This window comes from Esox lucius, chromosome 6, assembly GCF_011004845.1.
Source record: "Esox lucius isolate fEsoLuc1 chromosome 6, fEsoLuc1.pri, whole genome shotgun sequence".
Lineage (NCBI taxonomy): Eukaryota > Metazoa > Chordata > Actinopteri > Esociformes > Esocidae > Esox > Esox lucius.
The window spans coordinates 30,635,067-30,652,735 of record NC_047574.1 but is presented as its reverse complement, the minus strand read 5'-3'; the positions used below and the strand labels follow the sequence as shown (position 1 = coordinate 30,652,735).

Genomic DNA, 17,669 nt, shown 5'->3' with positions numbered 1-17,669 from the left:
AATGATGTAGGAGGTATAACCCTTCGCTGAAGTCGAGGCGGTATTCGTTTCCTAAAACAAAACGTTCTATATGTGCAGCGATTTCTCAAGTAGCATTTCGATTGGATAAATTCTGGTAGGTTTCTCCCTTTTTTGTTCGGTTTTACGTAACAGGGTGGGATTTATCTAAATTTGTCCAATAAAAACTATGTTTTGGCAAAACATTTGGCAACTGAAAAAATTTGTTTTTTTGTAATGAATACTCCGATCAGGTGCATTCAAGTCGTTTGAACGTTTGCTACTTTGCATTTAGCACTAAACGGTAAGATTCCTCATAACGATGTTCTTAATTCTACAATTGTTCTGGTGTTGCTGTGTAATTACTTGCATATGTATTTATTTTACCACCACACATTGGTATGAGGTTAAACCATCTTTATTTGCAATAACAACTTTAAGTATTTTTGAATGTACCCGTTTTGCAAATTTTTGGCACATTATTCTTGGCAGATTTGCTCCAGGTTGTTCAGATTGGATGGATGGTCCTCAATTTCCAAATAGTGACACAGATTCTCAATGGAATTGAGATAAGGACTTTAACTGGGATACTGCACAACCTTTTTGTTCTTTTGCCACTCCAATGTTGCATCGGCCTTGTGCTTGGGATCCGCTAAAAGGTGAATAACCTGTGGAAAAACAGGTCCACTCTTTAAAAAACAAAAGTGCATATCTCCCAGCCTACCTCTTACGTACTAAAATAAAAAGAGACACCAGACAAAAATACCAACTCACTCCTGTATATAGTCAGCGCCAAATAATTGACATATTCAACACCTCAACAATTTGACAGGAACACCAGCTATAATATAAATCAGTTCCTCTCAGACACGACATACAACACGACATATTTCGCTGCTTAAGGTTATTTGGTTTTGGGGATAGATTTCAAAACTATAGAATCATTTTATGAAAGTACAAAGTTTGATTTCTTTACCAGGAGGTACTTTGCCCCGGTTTACAATCAAACGCGGGGCCAAGCAAGGCTGCCCTATTTCCCCTTTTCTCATTATAATAACCACGGAAATGCTCTCAAAAAATTCTAACATAGCTCCATTAGTTGTACATGGTAATCATTAGCCAGTTAGCAGATGATACAACCATCTTTATGCAGCAGTTATTTGAAGTCCCCAAGATTCTACAAGTCAATTACCTGAGGCTTACAACATTCCTATGAAGTCCACTGTTAAGTACTTGGGCATTCACATATCTAAAGATTCAAATGAATGCGATAATGTGAGTGTGTGGCAGGTACTAGATCAATGCCAGACTAGACTTAACTCATGGTTGTTGAGAGCAATTAGATTATTCAGTTGAATCTAGTTGACTTGTATTTTAACAAATTCAACTCCGATCACCTCTTGTCTCCCACAGCTTTTAGCTGGAGGCTGTGACTTACCTGTAGTCAAAATACCAAACAAAACAATTAGAAATACAATATGTTTAATGACATCTCATACCCTACAGTATCATACATGAACTCAATTTCACAAATCTATTTGAAATGCTTTATTCAAACGTTACAAACTAAATATTCACGTTTAGACTAGCAGATAGACCAAAATATTCGACGCATCATAAAACCTAGCAGCAAAATGCTATACAGGCTAGTTTCCAGTTCGTTTAGCATTTTCTCCATTAATTCTTCCCATAAGGGTTTTTAGAATCGCTTCAAATAAGGTCTGTGTTTCATGTAGACCTACGGCAATCTCGTCAGAACAAGGTGACAAATATCAACATATTTACTTAAATTACCCTTACAAATGTGTACATTCTAATTAGCAACATAGCATACCTAATGTTCGACTACAATTCCTAATAATGTGGGCAAGATGATTAACCAGTTGGGTTGGGATATTTGACCAGTTTGGTCCAACTGAAGAACATAAGATGGTTAGCCAGCTTGATCAAGCCAGTAATGTTTCTTGAGATGGTTGAAAAGTTGGGTGAGCTGATTGACCAGTTTGCTATCGCTGGAGACCAGCATGGTAAAACTGGTCATAAAATGGTTGACCAGTTTGTAAGAGCTGGTCTTGTCTGTTGAGCTGGTTGGCCAGTTGATTTGAGCTGGATGGTCAGTTAACACTGAAGAACTTGTAGAAATGTACTGAGCTGATGTATTAATTAATTATACCATTATAGAGGAGAGTGAAAAATCACTATCAACCTACTTTGTTGATAGTGAAGTACTGAGTTCATGTATTTAGACAGTTGGAAAATGCAAGTGTAACCCAGTGTTAAATGTGTGACAATAGTTAAGATTCTTGTTTAATAGCTTTCAACCAATCAAATTGTTATTTGAACAATGTCCTGCCTTATGGTTGAAGATGACTGACAGCCCTCTCTGATTTAGTTAGAACAACTTTCAAAACAAATTCAGAGCTGTAGAAACCGAGGCTAAAGCCATACTTTATTCTGTTTTTAAGCCTTTAACAAGTTTTCTTTCTTGGTCAGGTCTTATAGAGACCCTGGTTTTTGAGAACCAATTTTTATGAGCTCAGTTGATGCTTCAGCTGATGGCGAGCCACCCAGAGATCCGGTGAAACCACTGCATACTGAAGACAGAAGACTCATCTGTTTGGATTTGAGCCTCTTGATTTCTGCGGTGTGGTAGGACTGTCTTAGCCACGCAGAAACAAGCACATTGAACTTGACGTACCAAACCGACAACTTGACCAACTGAACATAACTACGTGACTTACACAAAATACATAGGCCTTCTTTTAATTCATTTTATTTGTATCTGAATAATTCTGTGTTTGTGTACATATTAATGTATGTCTTGGTGTTTTGTCACTAAATATATCCTGTCTTATAATACCATTCGCACCTGGTGTCTGTCCCCCTTCATCTACGGTCTATTGTCTCCCCTTAATTCCTACAAACCTAGCATTGAAATATTAACACCTATAAGTGGGTTACACAAGATTTTGTGACGACTGCGCCCTCTGCTGCCTCTCCTCCCCCTGCAGCAGGCAGGCTCCAGCGATCGACGTCCCTGGCCTTCTGACACCACCACCCATCTCGTCAGTTAATTTCACCTGTTGTCTTGTTTAGCGCAACTGGTCCTCATTCACAATCTTTCCCCCCAGTATATATGTTCCCTCTGCTCCCCTGGTCTTTGTGTGTTATTGTCTCACCATTGTGAGCATTGTTTGTGCTACTCATACGACTCCACATTTCCTGCTCCTCGTTACTACGAAGCCTTACAGAATAACATACCCGAAAGGAAAATGGGCATGAGCTACCTGGGGTGATGCGGAATTGCCGTGCCTATCACCACTTAACTCGGGGAAGGAGGAGTAGTGTGGTGCAGCGGAATGGCCTCGTCTCTTTTTGGAGGCACCCCACACCTGTCCTCCCAGATCTCTGCCCAGGAGCGCAGCCGCCCCCAGGTCCATGGGGACGGCGGTGTCCAGTTGTAGGGGTGGAACAGGCAGGCTTCTTCCTGGACGTCCTCGGGCAGCCAGCAGATTGTCCAGACGGATAGACAGGTCCACCAGCTGGTCAAAGGAGAGGGTTGCGTCCCGACATGCCAGCTCCCTCCGGACGTCCTCGCGAAGGCTGCACCGGTAGTGGTCGATGAGAGACCGCTCGTTCCACCCAGACCACTTGCCCATTCCACAACGACCATGGTCCCACCTTTCTATATATTTCCTTACCAATCTCCCCCCTTCACAGGGCCATACCACCATCCAGGTCGTTGTGGACAGGATCTCGAAGACCTGCCACCTCTTTCCTCTGCCCAGCCTTCCCACTGCCCTACAGACCGCGGTGTCTCTGTTTTCGCACATCTTCCGGCACTATGGGGTGCCTGAGGAAATTGTGTCTGACTGGGGTCCCCAGTTCACGTCCAGGGTTTGGAAAGCGTTCATGTAGAACCTGGGGTCTTGGTCAGCCTGACCTGTGATTGTGAGCATTGTTTGTGCTACTCCGTCATTAAAGACGTTAAACATACGATTCCACGTTTCCTGCTCCTCGTTAATACGAAGCCTTACAGATTTGCTAATTCAGAGCTAAACTTATCAAAGGAACAAGCCCGAAGCTGATTGAGACCCTAGTCATTTGTTCCTCAAAGGTCAGTAATTTTGTGAGATGTTTTCCCACCTCGTTGCCCATAAAAAGGAGGTGTTTCTGAACTGTACGGCAGACAGAGAGTCACTGATTTTGAGTTTGTTTTTTTTCTTTCTGTCTCTATATGCAAATGTTCATAAACTGTATTTGTTTTAAAGAGTATTTTGATCTCTACCTTAACTGCCTTAAATGGTTCTGACTCTGGGTTCATCCAGTTTTCCTTACAATGATCGCTTCGCATCCACTGCCAGCTAGGTCAACCATGCACGGCCAGAGAATGTGTCTCTGAAACCTAATTCCTCCCCCAGACAAAAGCTAGCTTCGCAAGGGTGAGATGGACACTGTTATGGAAATTTTTTATCAAATGTCTGCTTTTCTATTACCTGGTATGTAACTCTGGTCTTTGTTTGTGACATGTCTGAATAATGTCAGCAGATCATTGGGAACTATGACCATCTGTTAATCTGCCCAAATCAATTAGGGTATCTGTCCTTTGTTCTTCAAGAATGTGGCCGACTGTCTTTTAAGATGTTCCCCTACCCCCTTCATAGTAAACACCTAGGGCAGGAAGGATAAGGTGGGGGGACAGCCCCCCCTTTGGGTGAAACCTATGTATTGTTTACATGAGACAGCTGGGCAGCATCTTACCAGACCCCTTTTAACTGTAAGAAGTACTCTGACTGTTCTGTGTTTTCTCAGAGATTCCTCACAGGTTTATTCTGTAAGCTTTTGAAGCGTCTCATCTTGCAAGTAAATTAAACTGCTAATTGTGCATAGATTATTTTGTCTTTGTACTTACTTCCATGAAGATTTCTTATCGAAGGAAATTTCCCTAACATTTAGGGGCTCGTCTGGTCTTGATGATCATTTTGCATTTACTACCAACTGAGTCAACCGTGCATGGCCAGGACTGGATCCCTGGAGCTCAAGTCTTTCCTGGAGAGGGCTACCCTTAAACGGATTGAGTTGGCAAGTGCTTGCCTGGAGTGGGTTGCAGAGCTGGTCAGTACAGGATCCCGAAGGACAAAATTTAACTCTGGAGGCGAGGGCACAATTTGGTTTGCTAACTTGGGTTCCAGTTAGAACATGAAATTGAATTGTGCAGACAAGGCTAGGCCTTGTCAAAGCACCAACGGGATAATTAATGCATGCTGGGCATGTTAATCAAGATTCGATTGACTTACTGGGTAATCAGGGTAATAGGTCAGTGAGGTAGTATATCTTTGATGATCCCTCATACCTACGATGGACCGGCCAAACTTGTGCAGGATACATATGGTGCGTGGACATGTGAACATTTGTCGCTCTGGGAGTTGTTAGGTTAGTTGTTAGATGGCGTTTCATCCAGTGACGGATGCATGGTCTACCAGGCAGATTGGAGGAATATGGATGAGGTAATGTATGGGAGTTGCAGAAGGTAAATAGAACGTTGTTTGGAAAGCGTAGGCTACGGTACAGTATGTGTTATGTGGTGACTGATGAAGGCTTTAGGGAAGTTTGCGTGGGGGTTTATTGATCTCTGTGTTGTGGTTCTTTTCACTCAATGTCAATCTAGATTGTCCCTCTGACTGCCTGTGCCCTCCTGCGGTGATCCGCCAGGCCTGGGAGATTTGCATCGTCCTACCCTGCCTAGCGACATCGGTGGAGTGGAGTACATTTCCCTACTATTAAGTAGCCAACCCTGCTGGTGACCGAGATAACCCTTGACACATTTTATTCTGTGGCCCGGACTTTGTTGTTGTTAACTAGTGATGCAGTAGGCCGCCCGAAGGCCGTTTTGCTCCACTTTGGACGTGTTGGGTGTGTCTACAAGGGTCAAGAAAAGGATAAAATGGGGGGAGAAGAAAACACCAGATACATAACTTCTGTTGGTCCAGTCAGTGTTTAGAGCAGCTAAGACCAAAGAAGACTACAGACCTGGGGTTGAGCAAGACACTATGCTCAACCCCAGGTCTATGTTTATGATGGCTTCCACTAGATATTCGACTGGACAATGGGTTTGGGAAGATACCCGTGGAAATCAAGATGATGGCTGTTTTAGATACTGTGTTCCCGCAAGTGGCATCGCCATGAACGACCCAGTGGGAACACGCAGGAATGCTAAACTGCCAGAGGGAGGGGTGCTGACGTTCAGGGGAGACGGGGCAGAGAACATCAACTGGTGAGATCATTCCTTACCACAACCCTGGTTTTTCTCTGACATATTTAGAGGATAAAGGATTTATAGCTTTTCATGAGATTGGTAAAATATGTGGTTGGTTTGAGTATGTCAGGATTGATGGATTTGGGAAAGTACGGTTTGTAGGAGTAATGTTTTTAGGGTATTTCAGTTATACTTACTGTAGTTCTGAAACTATGTATGGTCTTGTTCACCGAGATTGTTGTAAACCTGGATGTTTTTTTGAGAATTATCCAAGGTTTGCTTTGTTTAGTGTAGCCAAACAGTATTCATTGTCGTTAATGTGTTTCTCTGGCAAGTCCCACTCTGTCGGCCTTTGCCCAAGAGCCGACTCCACAGGATTGTCATTTGCTATCCCATATTGTGCTGTTAGCTGACAAATTAGGATTTTATACAATGTTCTAAATCTGGTAAAATATAGTCTCATGGTTTCTCGCTAAAGTTTAATATATTGTCTCTCCTTGTTTGGAGTGGTAGAATACAGACTCCACATGGTAAAGGTCTCTGTCGTTAAGGAAATACAGGAAACAATTTGTGACCAATATAGTCACGGCCTGCAAAAGACGGTAAAATAGCCAAAGCCTGTTTATTCCCCCCGATAAAATTACATGTCCTATTTTAAATGTTGAATTGGGTTTGGTTAAATAATGTAGTTTCTCTTTGTTTGTATTTTGAAACCAACTCCTGATACACGATAATGAAGTTTAAATTCTATAATGGTAAATTGAATAATGTCAACGTCACAATTTTTGGGAGTTTTCTAAATCTTCAGTTAACGTAGGATATCAGCTAAGTTGAAAGCGCAGCATCTCCTACTGTAGATAATTTGAGGAGCATGTCAGATGTGGAAACTTACGTTTCATGAACATTTTAAACAATCCATATGGCCTTTCTTTATGGCCTGCCTTACGTGGGTACAGCCGTGGGCTTCAGGAATGGGGGCAGACCCCCTGGGATGGCCCCTACCAACCTTCCCCATTAAAATACAGTGGCCTATTACTAAGGGTTACATTTGAGTGTCCATCTGTGGTAATTTCCCCAATGTGAGTATATTTAGTTTTGGGATAATCAAACATTGAGTGAAAGCTACAAATAGAGGCCTTAAGTCAACCCCATTGTTTTTGATAGGGCTATCTTGATGTCAATAGAACCACAGATGTGGTCAAAATATGCATGAAAGTTGTGATTTTGGGTTTGGCTGACCGCCACAATTTGTAATAAAAATTAATCAATGTTGGTGAATTTCCCTGACATTTAGGAGGTTAATAAAGACATTGTTTGTTGTCGTCACAAGGTAGTTTGGCCCCTTGCCTGTGAAAATGCTTATTTTGGGTACTGTTGATTCGCTACTTTGAGAATTGTTTCACTGTGTAAGACAACTTTGTCAATAGGTTATATGGGTTGTAATTCCTTCACCCAAGTGACTGTATGGCAAATTTTTTATTTTTTTATTTTGTTTGTAGATGTTGTGTTTTTCACATTTTCGCTTTTTTTTGCTGAATATTCAGTATGCAGCTCCGTATTGAATTAAGATTACATTTGTCCCTACTACCAATTTATGTTTTTTCATGTCCGTCCTGTAGTTCTACTTTCACTCATGGTGTCATGTTCTGTTGACTATGACGTGAAAGCTGGTGGGAACGTATGATATGATTAATTATGATGGAAAAGAGCTACTTAAAGAGTTGGGTTTTTCCTGTTTTGAATAGTTATGTCAGAAAATTAGCATCTGTTATGGCCCTTTAGGGTTTTTTTTGGAAATTGTTGGATGTGAAGTCTAACAAGGTTATGGTTGAGTAGACTACATCTTACCATTTTGATTTGGTTTAGCAAAGTAAAAACACATTTGTTGGGATGACTATGAGAATGTGACTGTTCAGATTGTTTGTTTGATATTTGATTAGAAGTAATTATGTTGATCCCATGTATGAGGGAATGAGTGGGTAAAAAGGTGCAGGGAGCACATTTTTGTTATTCCTTACATGGGTACTAAGTTTTGCTATATTTTAATTGAAACTGACAAAATAATTCTGCATCAAGTTCTATTCAAGTTGAAAAATGTAATTGGTCATAAATTGTAAAGACAAAGACCCCAAAAGCTCAGATCTCTTGAGTGCTCTACTCACTCACACAAACTCCAGTGTGGGGGGGTTGTGCAAACTGGGTTTTAGAAACATTTGAACTATTTAGAAAAAAAAAACAGATTTACTGGTGATTATCAAAATTGGTATTCTAATTCGGCTACACTGAATACTTTGTGTTCATCATTATGTTTTTTTTACTGGTTACAACCTTTAGTTTGCTCTCCAACACCAAATACTATTTGTTTAAAGGAGAGATTTTTAAGGCCAAATTGTAACTATTACTTTGAGAGTTGATCTAGTACAGACAGGAGTTGAAAAGTACAAATATAGGAATTGTATCTGGATTCTTTATTTTCCCATATAAAAAAAAAACATGTTTATAGATCAAGATTGGGTCCCTCACTTTCGATCAAGACCTTACAGAGTGTCTTTGATGCGCTAATATAAGTAAAAAATGGCTTGGGGAAATTCACACTGGGTTTCATCTTGTAGGGAAACTAGGATAAAGAACAGTATTTGAGCTTCAAGTTGGTGTGAAATATTTTGATTTGCAATAAGGTGCTTAATCATTTGTGTTAAACAAAAGTGAATTTGTTTGTAGTTCTGAGACAAAACAATCAGATGTAATTATATATCAACTGAGATCTGTTTTCTACTTAGAAATGTGGTTGCCTGTCTTTTACGATGTTCCCCTTGCCCCTACTTGGGTAAACATTATGGCTGGAAGGATAAGGAACAAATGTTGTCTTGAGAGAATGAATAAGCGGTGTCCTTAGTTCCTTGGGATAAGGTGGGGGGACAGCCCGCCCTTTGGGTAAAACCTATGTATTCTTGACATAAGACAGGTGTGCAGTATCTTACCACATCCCTTTTAACTGTAACATATACTGACTCTTCATGTATTTTCCTCAGAGTTTTCTCACAAGTTTATTCTGTAAGCTTTTGACGTGTCTCTCTTATTTGCAAATAAACTCTTGTTATAATAAAATTATAACAAGAGAATTTTGTCTCTGTACTTACTCTCAAAAAATGTGAATATCATGGAAAAGTTCATTGAACACACCTTCACATATTCTAGATTCAATACTTATAAAGTGAAATAGTTCAAGCCTTTTTTGTTTCAGTCTTTCCTCATGGAAATCAAAAATCTAGTCCCTCAAAATATTAGAACAAAATATATTCAATACAGAAATGTCGTCCTGAGATGAGTTCTAATCTGCTAATACACTCAACCACAATCATGGGGAACATTGCTGACAGAAGACACTCATCGACACCCACCACAAGGAGGGTAAGCCACAGAAGGTCATTCCTGAAAGTGCTGGCTGTTCGCAGAGTGCTGTATCAAAGCATATTTATGGAAAGTTAACTGGAAGGGAAAAGTGTAGTAGGAAAAGGTGCGCAAGGAATAGGGATGACTGCAGCCTTGAGAGGATTGTCAAGCAAAGCCGATTCAAGGACTTGTGGGAGCTTCACAGGGAGTGGACTGAGGCTAGAGTAAGTGCATCAAGAGCCACCACGCACAGACGTGTCCAGGAAATGTGCTACAAGTGTCGCATTCCTAGTGTCAAGCCACTCCTGAACGAGAGACAACGTCAGAAGTGTCTTACCTGGGTGAAAAAAAAATATGAAGGTGTCACTTTTTGATTTGATTTACATAATTTGAGATGCACCAGTACTGTAGCGCAAGTTACTGAAAAATGTAATGATGGTTATAGGAGCAATGTGTCACAACTAGGGCTGTCAAAGTTAACGCGTGTGATTAATAAATAAAAAATAAAAAATATTTTTGCGCCATTAGCGCATTTGTAATTTTTGAACCTCAGTGCCATCTATAGTTAGAGATCGACTTTAGCGGGAGCTTGTACTTATTGTTTACTCCGGTAACTTTATTGCCGATTGAGTTGACCCGAGTGCTTCACAGGCATTTTTTTTCAGTATATCATTGGAGAGTTGGCATTTGTGTTGTGAATTGTGTTTACTCTGCCCTAGTTTAACAACAACAGCCTGAAAATGCATTAGTAGGCTACAATGGTTGTGAGTAAATTGGAATATCTGTCCTTGCATCCCGCACCCCGTCTCACTACAAAAACCCATCAAATAAGAATGCCAAAGCATATTCTAATAGTGGAATTAACAAACAACATCTGCGCTCTGCATGAATTACGGATGTCTTCTGATTTAATGTTTGTATACAACATTTCTAGCCACCATGACTACCGTATGCCATTGACTATTCAAGTATCCTAATTTATGCATTTGGTTGAATTTGGGAATAATTCAATAGAGACACATGTATCTGGTAGTGGCTAACCATATTTCTGGAAATCTAACGTTTACAGGCTTCCATCTGAACCCAATTCTAAACACATCTCAGCCTAAACATCAAAGGACAATACATTGACAAGCTTAGGTGTGATTCAGTTGGGTAAATGCCTGCACACCCAGCAGGTGACAAGATAAGAGGGGCTGATATGTGTTTTATACAGTAAGCTATTGTAGCAGTAATTGTCCTTGGTGCGTTAATCAAGAGAACAACATGAGACAATAAAATTATGGGATCAATGACCACCAACCTTCTATTTACATTGGCTACATTTAGATGCAGTTTAGGGCTGCACAGCCACAGACCGGTCAGTGCCCATAATGACCCCTGTCCACCATCGAAAGCGCCTACAATGAGCATGTGAGCGTGGGAACTGGACTTTGGAGCAGTGAAAGGTTGTCTGGTCCAATAAGCCGTTTCCCTGGGGAAGTGATGGCATCAGGATGTACTTTGTGATGATGACAAGTGGAGGGAGTCTGGGTCTGATCCCCCTCTACCGACTGCAGATTTCTGCAGAGTATTTGTGCTTCAGTATCATCTGGCACTTTGAGAAAAGGACATGCAATGTCTGACACATTCAGATGCCAGATTTCAGTAGGACAAACTCAGGGTTAGTTGAATAAAACCCACTAGCAAGCAGGTTAGCTTCACAGAGTATGTTGCCGTAGTAACTGACTCGGAGAAATGCTGAAATGGCTCTTTGAAACCATAAACCCAGTTTCCATCAACTCTGAGTCAACTAACTAACTCTAAGTTTTCACTAAACCTGCTTTCTGAAATACCCCCACAGTGTATTGCAAGCAAAGTTTATTGAAAAAAATCAATTATAATTCATTCAATGTAAATGGGATTTTGGATATATTTAATCATTTCAAACCATTACCAATTTTAAACCATTACATTGATACCCACCCCCACTAATAACTCTGTGTCACAGTGACGGGGCAGGACAAGGCGCAGAGCAGGACGTAATTCCTTTTCTTATTTCCCAACAAACAATCAAAAACAACAAAAGGTGCGGTACACCGCGAACTGAAGCATAAACACAAACAATGAATCACAAAGCAAAAGACAAAAGGGGAAATTTCAGTAGGGTCCCCAATTAGAGGCATTGCAGTTCGGCTGCCTCTAATTGGGGAGAACATAAACAGCAGCACAGAGAAGCCTAGAGACACCTCTGTGGGGAGGCCCTGGCTGTGACCCCCAGGCACATAGAGATGCCTAGAGTAGTGATGAAAAACTATGTTTTCGAAAGACAGAGATAATCTAAACATTTGTGTCGAGGCTTTACGAAATGCTCTAAACATTCATTGGACAGTGAATGTGGTGGTTAGAAATAAAAATCTGATGTTCAGTGTTCATATAGACGTATTTTATGACCAAGATGGTGGTGCGTTTTTGCAAATTAGCAATAATTCACTTAATAATCTCTACTTTATTAACTCAGTACAGACTAAAATACAGTATATATAGCCGACAAGAACTCCCGGATATTGGAAAACAATGCAGAGATAGAGTTTCTGACAACTTCCAAATTCCACCCGAGATTGTGAAGACATCCCTGCATATGCCAAATATATCGCCGTAAACAAACAAAGACGAGGGAAGTGGGGTGGCCTCTGGAATAAGCTAATGCTAACCCCCCATCGGCCTTCAATACTTTTCCTCACTAACGTACATTATCTGATTAACAAAATGGACGAAATACAACTAAGAACCCCCTCACAAAAAAAGGATTATGGATTGCAGTGTCATGATTTTCTCAGAAACGTGGCTACACAACAACATACCCGACAATGTAATCGAGCTGAAGGGACACGCTGTCTTCAGATCTGAACAAATAGCGGTGGGTTCTGGTAAGACCAGAGGAGGTAGCGTGTGCATTTCTGTAAGCAAAACATGGTGTACAGACACTAGAATAGCTGTCACTACTCAACCAATCTGGAGGACCTGATGATTAATTGCAGGACTTTTTACAAAGGCCTGATATTAGCAAGTAGCAACCCGTCCAGCCGGATGGCAATTTCAATCACACCAATCTGAAAACTATTTTTCCAAAATTCAATCAAAATGTCTTCTGCCCCACCAGATCAGACAATACACTGGACCAGGTGTACACAAACATTCCAGAGGTCTACAAAGCCATTCCCCTCCCCCACATGGGTCAGTGTGATCACCTCTCGTTGTTCCTACTCCCCAAGGATTTACCCCTCATTAAACGGGTGAAACCATCAGTGAGGGCAATCAAAGTATGGCCAGAGGGAGCAGACTCACTATTACAACACCAGTTTCAACACACAGACTGGAGATTGTTTGCCCCTTAAGCCACCCTTGACTCCCATACAGACATTGACATATGCTTCCTCCAATCTGGATTACATCAACACCTGCACCAATGGCATCATCACCAATAAACTAATAAAGACCTTCCCCAACCCCAATCCAGAAGCCTTGGATAAACAGTGAGGATCAACGACTGCTAAAGGCATTTGACGCTGCGTTCTGATCCTGTGATGCGGAGGCCTACAGCTCATCCAGGGCCAACCTGAAAAGGGGCATCAAGATGGCTAAAAATGACCACAGACTGCGGATCGAGGAGAACTTCAACAACAAATCTGGTCCTCAACGCATGTGTCAGGGCATCCAAGCCATCACAGACTACCAGCCGAATAACCACACCCCCACAGCCAGCAATGACTCCATCACTGATGAGTTCTACGCTTGCTTCGACAGGGACAGCAAAGAGACAGCCACTAAAGCTGAACATCCCCCAGACGTCCCCACCCTCAGCCTATCCACTGCAGATGCATTGTCTACAATGAGCAGGGTGAATGCATGCAAGGTCACTGTTGTGGAAATTTTGAACTAAGGTACATTTGGGAAATGTCTGTCTGTAAGGTACATTATGTAAATCTTTACTTTGATTGTGACACACGTCTATATAATATCAGAGGATTATTAGGTACTTTGACCATGTTCTCCTGCCTAGACCAAGAAGGGTGTCAGTCTTTTTGTTCCTTAGGAATGTGGCCCTTGGAGGGAAGTAGGAGCAATTGGCTTGTTTAGGTGAACACAACAGTAAACATTATGGCAGGAAGGATAAGGTGGGGGGACAGCCCTGCCTTTAGATAAAACCTATGTGACTCAAGACAGATGGCCAGCAACTTACCACACCCCTTTTTCCTCTATAAATACAAACTGTTAATGTATTAAGTTAGTCTCCTCGGATGATTATGTTTGTAAGCTTTTGAAGCGTCTCTATTTGCAAATAAACTATTAAATTGTGCAAGATAGTTTTGTCTTTGTTCTTACTCCTTTAAGAGTGTTGATCGATGGAATTGCCATCAGACCACTGGTCGTGATGGCATCCCGAGGCGTGTGCTCAGAGTATGTGCTAGGGAGCTGGCAAAGGTTTTCACTGACATTTTCAACCTGTCACTGGCCCAGGCGGTGGTCCCCACGTGCTTCAAGACTGCAACCATTATGCCAGTGCCAAAGCAGTCATCTGTGTCTAGCCTGAATGACTTTGACCTGTCGCACTCTCCCCGATGTTCATGAGTGCTTCGAAAGACTAGTTCTGGCCCACCTCAAGTCCTGTTTCCCCCAAAACTGTATCCCTACCAGTTTGCCTACCAGTTGAACAGGTCTACAGAGGATGCCATCTCCACAGCTTTACACTCTTCCATTACCCATCTGGACAAAACAAACACATATGTGAGAGTACTGTTCATACTTTATCTCAGCATTCAAAACGATCATCCCCTGTAGCCTGGTCAACAAACTCCATGATCTAGGGATCAGCCCTTCTCTCCGTAACTGGACTTTGGACTTCCTAACCAACAAACCCCAGTCGTTCAGGTTAAGACAACTTCACCTCCTCCACCCTGATTCTGAACACTGGTGTTCCACAAGGCGGTTTGGTTGTTGTTTTCCGTAGGTGACCGGAAGTCCCTGCAATGGGTGATGAAAACCATCCAGCATATCACTGGTACCCAGCTCCTAGCCATTGTAGATCTCCAGCACAAGTGGTGTCTGCGCAGGGCGCGCAGCATTACCAGGGACACTTCACATCCATGCCACAAACTGTTTGCCCTCCTTCCATCAGGCAGGTGGTACAGGTCTCTCTTGCACTAGTAGGCTCAGGAACAATTTCATTTCATTTGTTGTAACCCTGCTGAACTCTGTGAATTTCCATTACTAACTATGCCACCATTTGTACTACTGGACTCTGTCACTGCCTTTGTGATGGAAATTCCAATGTATCGACACTCGGAGTAAGGAACACAGAGACAAAGTTCTCTGTGTTCATTCGAACAGTTTTATTAACTATTATGCACATATGAGAGACGCGTCAACCGCTTACACACACATAATCGTCTGAGGAGTCTCTGACTCAATATAGCTCATTCAACCGTATATATCACATAGAAAAAGGGGTGTGGTAAGAGGCTGCCATCGGTCTTGTCACAAGAGTTTACCCAAAGGGTGGGCTGTCCCCCCACCTTATCCTTCTCAACTCCTGAGGAGACACAATGTCTGGATAGTCAACAGAGACACTAAAGGGTTATACAGATTTACGAGTACCCCTCTAATCCACCTGTGCCGGTCAAGGATGTCTCCTATTCAAACACCAGACCCCTCTCGGTATCTTTAACTAGTAACTCATTCATACATGTATAGGACGACAAATAACACATCCTTCTTCTAGGCAGAAATACCTAATAATCCTCTGATATTATACAGACATGTATGTCACAATCAAAGTACAGATTTACATACCAGCCAATAGAAAGACAGACATTTCTCAAATGCACCTTAGTTCAAAATTTCCATAACACCTTACAAGTATAATAAGGTTTTAGTGTGTAGTCAGCAACACTCTAGGCCACTACTGAAGTAGTTCAAAATGAAACGTTTCTAGTTCAATTGCAAAATAGAGCTTGTTGTTTGAAGGTATTGACACCGATCAACATGGGCGCTCAGGGAAACCTGCGCTTTGCAACAAGAACTTTAAATCAAGTTCCTACTAATCAGGCTAATTTCAAACAATTAACTCTCACACAGCTAACTCTCACAATCTCTGTTGTTTGTCCCGATGCAGTGAGTGTCGAACAGATTGGAACAGTATCAAGTTTGAGTGCCGAGCAGCACATCACTAGCCTAGAGGCCCCCAGCCAGGATCTGACAACCTACGTATCCTTAACACATGGGATGTAAAGGTAAAACATACTTCAAAGCTTGTTCACAATGAGAGCACATTCGTCTGCTCTGTCATTGCTGACATATCAAATAACAATCAAATGTATTTTAGAAAGTCTTTTTTTACATCAGTAATTGTTACAAAGAGCTTATTTAGATACCCAGCCTAGAAAGCCCAAAGAGCAAGCAACAACAAGAAACTGAAGCACAGTGACTAGGAAAAACTCCCTAGTAAGATTGAAACCTAGGAATAAACCAAGAGAGTAGTCGACTACCAGGGGGTCATCTTCTAGTTGTGCTGGGTGAGACATGAGTGGATTACCTTTTAAGTCACATTAATATTTTTGCATGTTCAGAAGACCAGTGAGTGAATAAATATAGATGGCCTGTGTCCTTACTTTTGGCAGAATCCAGACAAGCTGCCCAACCAGGTGGACAAGGACAACCCAGTGGGCTGTGGACAGTAACATTTGACATGGTCAGCTAGTTGTTGTCAGGCCAGTTAGACATTGTTCAAGGACTTCAGAATCAATAGGACACTAGAGAAATAAGAGGGAGCATTTCTTAGATCTGGGGTAACCAATTTTTACACTATGTGGTCCGGAGCCTGCGTTTTTTCATTATTGTCACCCACCCATCTATCTAAATACACGTTCTGTTTCTAAACATGATTATTCTGATTATTTTCAAAACAGATTATGTAATTATTCACCTCTGAATAAAGTCATAAAACATTAATGGATTTTGCACATTATTGCAAGAGATTTCAAATTGCAATGTGCTTATCGTTTTATATTTTGAGAAGGTATGTTTATCAGCGTACATGGCTACAGCAGTTTTTTTTGTTTATCATTATCCACTGCAATGGATCTGTCTAGTACTGAAGTCTGTACATATAGAGTAGGCTGTTGAATAAGCCTGGCCTGAAAATGTTTGAGGCACTTGCAATACAAAATAATTTATTGATTTAAGAGATTCTTAATTAAAAAACTAAACGCAAATATTGTTTCTCAAATGGTATATGATTACTTGAGATAATAGGAGTGGTCACTTTTGCTGTACAATGATCAATGATTGATAATGTTACAGTAGGTATAAAAAGTCTACACACCCCTGTGAAAGTTCCAGGTTTTTGTGATGTAAAAGAATGAGACAAAGATAAATCATGTCAGAACATTTTCCACTTTTAATGTGACCTATAATGTAAACAATTCAATTGAAAAAAAAACTGAAATCTTCTAGGGGAAAAAATAAAAACCTTACAATACTGGTTGCATAAGTTTGCACACCCTCTTATCACTGTGTATGCTGGTGACTGACACTGCAATTATACGATAACCCATTAAATGTGTGCCTTCTGGGCATAAGTAACCAACATGTGAATATAGAATCAAACTTAAAGCCTTACTTTCTACAGCAAGTAATGTAACTAGTTACTAACTTTAATTAGTAACTTTTAATAGTAATGTTCCCCAACACTGGTCCCTAACAATAAAAACATTTACTACTAATAAGAGATATGAGAGTTCTAAAAACCATACCATACCATACCATACCATACCACCATTGCAATACTTTTACTTTCAAATCAAATCTCAGGGTAGAGATGGTCCTAGGGTTAATTAAAATAGGAGGATTGGGAAAAGGAGGATTGGGAAAAGTTTCCGCAATCAGACGTTTTACAAATAGGATATAAAAAATAAAATTATGGAGTTAACCTATGTAGAATTGATAACAATTATTAACATTTGAACACATGAACAGTTAAATG

The 17,669-nt window shown here is 41.0% G+C and overlaps 1 long non-coding RNA gene across 1 annotated transcript; it reads left to right on the top strand.

The window, feature by feature from the left end:
- Positions 1 to 5,743: 5,743 nt before the first annotated feature.
- LOC105010735 lies at positions 5,744 to 16,544 on the top strand. The gene is made up of 3 exons (XR_828028.3): positions 5,744 to 6,271; positions 15,801 to 15,918; positions 16,306 to 16,544. It is a non-coding gene; the product is annotated as an uncharacterized LOC105010735 (long non-coding RNA).
- Positions 16,545 to 17,669: the final 1,125 nt, after the last annotated feature.